Source organism: Cottoperca gobio, chromosome 24 (assembly GCF_900634415.1).
Source record: "Cottoperca gobio chromosome 24, fCotGob3.1, whole genome shotgun sequence".
NCBI classification, from domain to species: Eukaryota; Metazoa; Chordata; class Actinopteri; order Perciformes; family Bovichtidae; genus Cottoperca; species Cottoperca gobio.
In genome coordinates this window covers 19,522,549-19,531,623 of record NC_041378.1, presented here as the reverse complement: position 1 = coordinate 19,531,623, position 9,075 = coordinate 19,522,549, and positions in this window count along the sequence as shown.

The following is a 9,075-nucleotide window of genomic DNA, read 5'->3' as shown; positions in this document are numbered from 1 at the left end:
TCATACACAGACTTTGAAACTGAGGTTTCAATAATGACTATGCGCGTGTCCTCTGAACCTTTCATTAATGTCTTTCTGCAGCAGATGACTGACACCTGCCACATCTGTTCCAGCACTCATTAAAATCAATGGAAGCAGCCATCTGCTCCCTGTGAATGAAGGAGCAGCTCACAGAAATACCGATACCCACCTGCAGAGGACTCATCTCCCCTCCATTCTCACTGCACTGCATTGAATTGATCTGTGGTTTATGGAAGTAACACAAGGTTTAGAGCAAATGTGGAAGCTTTAATGTTCCTCTTTAACACAAAGATTGTTGCTGAGAAATTCTGATATTATACTATTTTAAACACCTGATTGAATCCACTGTCGAATATTTGCTGTTTCATGAATAGAATAGTTTTCATGTTACAATTTAAAGTCTCAGAGTAAATTCAATTTCTCGTTGATATGAGAAAGAGAACTGTATTTCTAAATAAGTTGTCTGTGAGTCTGTGGATCATGAACTGTACTGGCTGCCCGACATTGCCTCACTGCTAGCATGGCTTAAAATATTAGAAGCTGAAACATATATCCTTAATTTAAGAACATATCCTTTAGATCATATCTTGTCAGGTGGCTCAGTAGTTAGCACATTCTCCCAACTGGAGGGTTCAAAGACTGGCAGATCTCATACAATCAAGAGTGTAATCACTTCCAGGCTTTGCTATCGGAAATGTATGAGCTGGCTTAGCCGTGGGATAGTTCTGGAGCAGTTCTCTCTGAGATCTGAGACCTCCCTGATACAGGGGGGCACCCTGGACCCCGGCCCGCGGGAGTCCTACTCCTTGGACACCCCTGATCTAAAGCCTTGTTAGCATTTTCCAAAGGCTGCTCATTACTGTTCATTACAACTGGTTGGACAGAACAAACAACATGAACATTATTTTGTTATTCTCAAATTTATTTTCAGTATCGTCCTAAATGTAATGTTTTTCCTCAGGGTAATATTAGAGGACGGACCATGTAACGGGACCACAGCTATTAGATAAAAAATATTATTTACTCAGCGTAGTTCTCCAGCTCGGATGTGTATTTCAGCACCACGGAGAGCGTCTGAGGGAACCCTCCTCCCTTTAACCATCATGTCAAGCATTTGGCAGATATAATGTTGTTAGTATTTTACACCCCTCCTCTGTGGTTTTAAGGCAGTGATAAAAATAAATAAAAAGAAGAGACCTATATCCTGTACTGGCTACGGCTCTGCCGCGCCTTTGAACTGTCAACCTCCCGGCAGAGCTTTGGAATCAGTGGGCGGTCTAAATCTTACGAGTCCCCCGCCGTTCTTTCACAAACTTGTCGTCTCATTCCAAATAGCATGACACAGTTATTACTCGCTTAAAATGGTTTATGGGCCGACTCCCTGGTCCCCCCCCACCCCACTCTCTATGCTCCCAACATGTTAACTTCCTATTATTTGCCACCAACGGAGCTCATGTTCAGAGAATGCTGGAGCCACCTACACCAGTGACATTCAGGAGAAGGAGATATAAAGTAGGCTTATGTTTCCCATTAAGACCCAGACACACCAAACAGACATCAAAGAAGGAGTGGTGACGGAGCTGACGCACCGCCTGTTTTCAATTTTAGATTGTACTTTACAATGCAATATATACGATATATGCCAACAACAATAATCACAGTAAAAATATGTATCTTTTATTACACATTTATTTTTCTGCTTATGGTATTTATCCTAAAAATGTAATTAATAGAATGAATTTGTTTACTGTTCACGTATTATAAATTACTTCTTATAAATGATGTATGTTACGTGTTAACATACATTAAAATACCAGCAGTGCATGTTCATACAATGAACCACTTGTGATGTACACAGTATACATACAGTGTTACAGTATTAGCAAGTAAATATCATAATAGTTAGAGTGCATGAACTGCTGTAGTATTTGATGGCAATTAAAGCAGTTTAGCACTACTTAAAAGCAATCCATCAGTTATCGGATGGAAACTCAAACATATATGAATATGAAACCCTCTAAACTCAAGTGTGTTCACAAGTAACCCTTTAATTGTGAACATTCACATTTCAGTCTCCATGTGAGGGCTTCATTAGGATTCAGGGAGAGTTTGGGGCTTTCTGTGTTCCTGGAAATGTATACGAGACATGAGCTGGCTCTACTGCCATTACCTTTTTTCAGGGGGAGTTTGGAATCCTCTCAGACTATTACTGTAGGTCATTTTTTTTCCACTGCTACAAGTCAGTGTAATTTCACAGCTGACTGTAAACTCAAGACTCCTCACACTTTGAACCTCTTGAGTGTCCTCACGATTAATGAACAGAGAGAAAGGAATTGGAGATTCTCAGTTCCACCTTTGATCCCCAGCGGGGAGACTGCATAGATCAGAGTCAGAGTTATGTCCATAGACTCCCAGTCAAATGTGTGAGTGTGAAGCTTAAACATGTGTTTCTCTAGGTTGACTGAACATCGGCATGATCTAAATGGCTAAAGCTAATTCTGTAATATACACAGAAAAAACTGAGTATTCAAATTCAACATCAAACCCAGCAAAACTGTTTTATTGCTGTTTTATTTTTACATTTTACATAACCCCACACCCACTGCTTTTAGATTTAAACCAGCTGCCCCTGAGCCAAAGCAGCAGTAAGAATGGGCTCGCAGCATGGAAACTTTAGCTAATAGAGAATTACAGCTTGTAATCCTGAAACCGGATGTGTTTGAGCCACAGGCTCCCTTGATAGATTTGTTGATGTTTATTTGATCCACAGGGTTATAAAGAAAATGACTGTAAGCTCTGTGGTACAAAAAAAGTTTCACATTTTGTTGTAATTTTATTTTACAGCACAAATGATGTTAAAACTGTACAATATCAGCCCTCATTTATTCAATAATGGATTATTTTTAGGTTTGATATTCTTATATTGACTGAGGTAAGGAGTCGCAGACTTCTCCCAGCGTTGCTGCAGGTTGGGTTCAGAAGAAGGTGATGTGTTGTGTGACTCATGACTGCTTTACATCTGCTGATGCCTTTCTGTTCGTCCGCTCTGTGATGTCAGCGCCCAGACAGAGCTGTCACTGCGATGGCTGCATCACACTAATGTGTAGGCTACATTTTTATAATATAATGTAATCAGGCCAAAATGCTTCTTGTCCCAATGCTTTGAATATCTTTTCATTCTTTATTGTAGTGTGTTTGTGTTTGTGTGGTGAATATTTCTGTCTTTAGTAGAACATTCTGAAATGACTGACGAAGGTCCAATGCAGAGTACACAAAGCCTTTTAAATTGAGAAGCTTATTTATTTCTCTCCATTTCAACCCTCCGTCCAGGTGTGTATGTGCAGTATACATCTCACAAGGGCAGTGTGTTTCAGTGTGTAAAAGGAAAACTGAACTTTTTTCTAGTGAGGGTAAGGCGTTAAGAAGTTTCTGTGTGATCACTTACTTTACACTACGTTATGTTTTGTCAATTTAACCAACTACACAGCTAATTCTAGTCACAACCATGTTTGTCCCACTCCTTACCAAGTGCTGGCTGTGATGCACTTGTGTTGTCTGCCAACTGAAAAGAGGGCAAACAGAGACATATTTAGCTGTTTTCGTGTGTGGACAGAAGTCCTGTCATCACAGAATTGTTACTTTGGTGACATAATAATGTTTCCTGCCTAGAATTTGAATAACAGATCTATTCAGGAAGAACTGTCAATTCCTCTTTACACGTAGCTGCCTGATGCTCCACTATGTTCCGCTCCAGCAGCAGGTGGAATGTTCTTTGGTTTGGATTGAAAGTTCTCTACATGGATTGCCATTAGATTTGTTTCCGACATTCATGTTCCCCTCAGGATGAACTGTAATAATTGTTGGGTGATTGCCTGACTTTACATCTACAACTATTTTTCCAGTAGAGCCATCATCAGCTGAAACCTTTAATGCATCGAATGCTTTGGTTTATGGCCAAATATCTTCAAAAGTAATGACATGACCATCTGCCTCACCTGTTCTTTAAGTATCATTTAACAAATATTAGCATACTAACACGCTAATGTAAGCTGGTGAACATTGTGCAATGCTGATGTATGGGCCATTGTCATGCACACATTAGCATTTAACTGGAATAACTACTGGGCCAACGTACAGACTCTCAAAGCAGCTCGTGGGGCTGTGGACTCAAAAGGGCCTTTTAGGAATTTAAGGTATTCCTGTTTAGAGGCACAAAATATGCCAGGAGGGAATGGACATGTATAAACATAACATACCTAATTGCGTGGGAAATGTATTTCCCTTGCAAAGCATTGAAAGAAATGTATCATAAATGTATGCACAACATTTCATGGCAATCAATTTAATTATTTTAATTTATTTTATTATTACCAAATTGTGACATTGCTATCCCTAAAAGTCTAGTAGTTATTTCTTCACTACAGCAGGGCTGATATCATAGCCATGATGAACATAGTTCCTTGTCATGTCCCGTCAAATTATTTAATGTTATGTCATGTATTTATGTTATAGTTTAGTTCATGTTCAGTGTTTTATGTCTCTCAGGTCACGTTATGTTAAGTTACCATCACACTTATCTAGTGTTGTCTTGCACTTCCTGTTTTGTTTTGAAACTCACCTTTCCCTCTCGTTCCAGGTCACTTAACTTCCTGCCTTTGTGTGTTTTCCCGCTTCTGTGATGGTCTGCCCTGCCCCTGATTGTTGTCACCTGTGTCCCCTTACCGCATGTATAAATAGTCCTGTCTCCCCTTGTCTTGTGCCAGTTTGTCTAGTAAGATCTTGTAAAGTTAATCAAGTGTATGTTCCTTGTTAATGGGATTTTGGATTAAAAGATATTTTAGTTTGAGTCGTGTATTTTAGATCCTATGTTTTTTTCGTTCCGTGGTTTGTGACATTCCTTCATTGTATCTCCTGTACTACCTGAGCACAAACTTTGCAGCTACAAGGAAAATAGTTACATCTTACTTTCAGCTTTGAGATTCCTCAATTCCTAATTGAGTTGTTATAATTTAGCAGTGGTGAAGACATTTTTCCCAGATGAAAACATCAATGTTCTCATCAACTGTTTGTTCTGCTTGGGGGGAGAGTGCATCCCACAGCAGGAGCTGTCAGCGAACAACAAACACCTGCCTTCCTATCAAATTATTTAACGGATGGCCTCACTTCCTTTCGCCTCGAGGCAACCTGTGATTTCTTCAATTCTTTTCTGCGGTCTTCACTGCTTTAGTTTGAAGCTTTTCCTTTGCTGCGTGCATTTATTGCTAAGAGGAGACATTCCTCCTGTCTGGAACTTATTAATTTTTTGGATTGTAATTCAAGGGGATAAAATGTGTGTATTTATAATACTTAGACATGATTTGAATTACTAATAGCAGTAATAGGAATTTGCGTCGATCATTTATGTATTTAGACTCGTAACCTCCCAGAACACCAGTGTTCTGCCCAAATAATATATATCTACAATATATTTCTGATCTGATGCCCATATTGATGACATCATTTGTCAATGACTTTCAAAACCAAATCACTATCGAAAAATATATCGCTGTTCTGGCGTGACGTTAGGGTTTGGAACTTAGTTTGGTTCAAGGAAAAATAATAATATGGGTTCAAATGAAAAATTGTCACGGTTACTATAATAAGGTAAAGGGTTTAAGATTATTGATGATGTGGTCACGCTTTAACAAAATATTTTTACAATGGGTTGACTTTGTGTCTTTGCCACTCTTTGAAAAAGTAAACTGACTTCCTCCTTTGTTCCCGTCATGATTACTACAGGTGCTAGAGGTCGCTGGTTTCGTCACTATTTTTGGGAGCACATTGTTGTTCTGCCCGCTGTTTAAGTGGTTCATGTCTCTATGGTAACTCTCCATTTGAGGTCAGGCATTGACATTGAATAGTTAACGTTAGGATATGCCGTCAGGGCAAATGTTTTTGCGAACTTTCGCAAAAGGCAGGTTACCATCCAGACTTAAATTTAAACACATTAGACCTTGGTTACTTTTGGAACTGAAGCCAGGTGTTGGTTGCTTAGCATCAAGCCTGGAAGAAGGGACAAACATCTACCCTGACTCTTCCCAAGTTAAAAAGAAAACACACCTACCAACACCTTTTGAAATATCTGATTACAATAACCTGATATATCTGTACATAAATGTAAATGTCAAAGTAACATTTTGTGTTTTTAGGGGGAGTTATGAGCTGGAACTATTTATTTGGCGAACAGGTGCAGTGACGGAGCAGAGTACTCGGTTTGGTTCCTGCACAGAGACAAATACTCAAACCCTGGGATCATCAACTAAATCTGACAACCCACCCTCCGATATGCACATCTGTTTAGTCATTGCTTCACTTTTGTTTCCCTGTTGGACATACTTTAGCTGCATTTCCAGACATAACATGAAATAACCCCTGAAACCCTCCTGGGACAAGACATTTAACTATTTTGACTATTCTTGGAAGCTATGCACATCTGTACAACAACATGCAGATGAGAGCCTGCACAGACTCCAATGACTGTGTAGATGCTGATGGAAATGCATGTTTCACAAGACATCCTGTGTGCTGCTTACTCAATGCATCCTGTGTCAGCACAGTGTGACACCCTCAGAATGGATTTATTTATGTAAACATAAATTCTACATTTCTGTTATCTACTGTGAATCACAAAATGTTTCTTCATCTGCATTGAAGCCCTGGTGATTTTGAAAAAGTGCAACGAATCACATCTGAGGTTTAAACGACACATGCTCACGTATCTGTTCAACATTACTTGTCTGGGTGCTAATGGGTCAGAAAGCTGATCTGGTCCTCAGCTCTGTCGTATCACACAAAGTAGAAAGTGGATTTATCTTACTAAGGCATGGTACAGTAGCATATTGTTAAAGCCACAGAGAATTTACGTTCTAATGCACATGGAAAGGAGATTAAGATCCGGATGGTGCATAAACCGGTTAAATGCATGGACGTCTGGAGGTTTGACCTCGACTCTGATATCATGCACTCTGGTGTGACCTCTGATTAATCCTCAGCTCTAAAAAGCATGTGCATTGCTTGACGAGTGTCCTCCCTGATCTATCACGACTTCCATCTCTGGCACGTGCCAGGAAAAAGAAGCCTGGTGTCACAGGAGCTCTGTTCCAAAAGCGGGTCTCACTTTGATGCTACTTGGATGGAAATGAGAGCCCTGCTGCCAGCCTGCTATCTGACTGCTTATGCAAAGCAGGGAGGTATCCGTCCCACAGGCCATCTGTGGACACCCCTGTGTTTTGCATATGGCGCCTCATAAGAGTCTTCAGAGAATAAGCAAAGAGGATTAAAATGCATTCAACGTCCAGCGTCTAGTTAATGGAAAGTTGGAAGTGTAATGCTGTCTGGATTGAATTACATGCAGACACAGTGCCTCTCGAGGCTCTGAGCAGAGCGCTGCCCACATCAACAGGTGACTTAATCCTCTATTCAGTCCTAATGGGAAGCTCTGCTTATACAATACGTACAGTAAGCAAAGCATTAGTTAAAGACATCCATTGAAGGGCAGTCATGAGCACACATGAACATTTTCCAGCAGAAATAACATTGCAATTTTTGCATCAATAGTGTGCTATGTTTTTGTCTTTGGCATTTACGCCTACTTCAGTGTGTGCAGAATGTGAGTCATTCACTTGTCAACATGTGTCTACACAGGCTTTCTAAGGAAGTTCAGATTATTCCTCTTTCACTGTTGGTGCTGTCATTTACTGGTGTCGGTATGGTGGCATTATTGTTTCATCCGATGGTAGATGTGCTCCAACATTAACATTGTTTTAACAGCCGGAAAACTTTATTGGGCCCTGTTCTTCACACAGAGCTTAATGTATTCAGTCTAACAAGCATATATCAGGCTAAATTAATGCTGTTTATTTTCATCCAGCTAATTTGGTTATTTGCAGGAGTTGATTGAACTGTAAATCCTGGATGAAGTTGTATCTTGGGTAACTTTGAAATACAAGCAAAGTTAGTGGAGAGTTGAAACCATGATCTGAATTCAATGCTGATCATGTGATTGTGGTTACATGAAGTAGGTGTGTTGAGAATCGTCCCAGCATGCACTGGGGCAATAGATTAACTAACAATATTTTGTCATTTTCTTGTGTTGTTCCATGTGTCAATTCGACCTACATTGTGCTCCACAATGTTTCCACACTTTGTTCAGCGATAAACGTCTAGCTATTATCAGTGAATGTGCTCTGCCTATGAGTTGTTGGTGCATGATTGGTGAGGTTCTCCTCACAGTAAAAAACTTGAATAAATCATAAGCCTGTTATGAAAATGAAACCTTATTAATATCTTTTAAAAACAGTTTAAACAATTTTCAGCAAAGTGAGTTCTGCAGTAAATCATTAAATACATGTTAGTGTTTGAATGAGAAATTCCTATTTAATGTCAAATTAAATGCTACATATTCTGGCTTCATTGGTCTTTTAACTGTCAGAACCTAAACTTAGTTTGGTTATATATATATATATATATATATTCTTTTTTTTTTACATACATTTTATTTAAGTATAGATACATTTCATTATGAAATGTTAATTGTGATGATGACAAATCTTAGGGATTTTACAATGACCTGAATCTAAAATGATCTACAATATCGATCTAAGCCATTTTTATTGGTAAACGTATTAAAATTAGCATATACAACGTATATGAACGTATACAGAGCCTATTAATAGCTTATCACGTACTTATACAAAACGTATCACAGCGAATGGCCAATGTATTTGACGAATACCCAACAGATGCATAACGCATTCCTAGCGTATTCCTTCGCCGTATGGCGGAAACGTATGCTGGCGTATACGGAATATCGGCAATACGCTGGTGTACGTTGTTGAACGCTGAGGCTGTGAAAAGTTTTTGAACATGCTCAAAAAAAAAAAAATCCAGCTAACTGACAATAAGTCAGATATAAATGAAGACATCTTCAAGGAACCAAAAACTCATCTAAAAACGTTTTGGTTTTTATCTTCACTCTTTTTATTTACGTGTTTCTTTGTTTTAATTGGATTGTTG